This window comes from Haplochromis burtoni, unplaced genomic scaffold (assembly GCF_018398535.1).
Source record: "Haplochromis burtoni strain Fernald_Lab_line unplaced genomic scaffold, NCSU_Asbu1 Contig_30, whole genome shotgun sequence".
NCBI lineage: Eukaryota > Metazoa > Chordata > Actinopteri > Cichliformes > Cichlidae > Haplochromis > Haplochromis burtoni.
The window spans coordinates 3,287,879-3,289,203 of record NW_024582391.1 but is presented as its reverse complement, the minus strand read 5'-3'; positions in this window follow the sequence as shown (position 1 = coordinate 3,289,203).

Sequence of the window (1,325 nt, the reverse complement as noted above, 5' to 3'; positions counted from 1 at the left end):
AAATACAACTTGCCTAATAATTCTGCACTCCCTGTAGTAACACCAAGGTTCCTGATAGACAGTTTGGCAAATGTAGCAAGTGGACCCAAGTTTTCCATAACACTAGGTACAAAATTTTTAGGAGCACAAACAAGGACTTCATGTCACGGCCGAGGCCACCTCAAAAGAGAAAGGACTCAAATGCTGGAAGTAGTTTTAGAGACGACGTTTATTTTCTCAGTTAGTGTTCATAAACAGGAAACTGGAATGTGCGTTTAACAAGTGCAAAATGCCACAACTAAACCAAAAGGGTTTTAAGCAGCCTGGGCTAAGTAAGCAATCTGGTGTTGGTCAGTGGAAACAGCAGTTCCTGTAAATAGAGTACAGACGTTCAGGTATGGTTCAGGAGGAATATCGGCAAGCTCATCGTCATTGTTCTTGACAATGACAATAAATAAATAAATAAATAAATACTAATACTAAGCTGTTCATTCTGAATTTTCCTGGTCTGTAATGGCGTGGAGGGGTGGGTGGTCCGGGTGAGTGGTCCGAAATTCCTGGCGTTGAGGCAGGAGGCAGGCAGGTGAGTCGGGTGAACAGCCCGTGGGACTGTCAGGTGGTCCAGCGTCCGGATTGGAGCTCTTCGGCGGAGATTTGTGTCTGGCAACTTGGTGCGTGGCTGTGAGAGAAACACACAATGAGACAAGGTAGTTTACAAAGCGTGTGCACAATCACAGTGGTGGCCTGCACCAACTAGGGTTAGCTGAGAATCTGGCGAAGAGAGGTTGAGTGCGCTGGCCTTATGAGTCCCCGGCTTAATTACCCACAGGTGTGAGCAATCAGCAGAACACTGAGGCCCCTCCCAGGAGGGGAGACACCCTGGCACACATGACACTTCAGTATTCTCCTCATTTAGTTGAAGAAAGTTTCCAGCCATCCAACCTCTAATGGAGTCTATGCACTTATGCAAAATCTGTAGCTTGGAAACATCATGCGGCTTAAAGGAGATGTATAACTGAATATCATCTGCATAGCAGTGATACGAAATGTCCTTAAAGGTGCTCAATAAGTGTTGAAGAGGAAGTAAATACAGCAAGAACAATAAAGGCCCCAAAACTGAACCTTGTGGCACACCATAGGCAAGAAAAGTAGAAGAGGAACTGTACTTAGAGGTAGCCACAGAAAAGGATCGTTCATGCAAAGAGGATTCAAACCAGTCGAAAGCAGCCCGATATACCCACCCAGTGTCTCAGCCTGTCTAGCAGAATATGATGGTCCGCAGTATCAAAGGCGGAGGTCAGGTCCAACATCAACAGAACGGAGCATTCTCCTGCATCACATCTCAT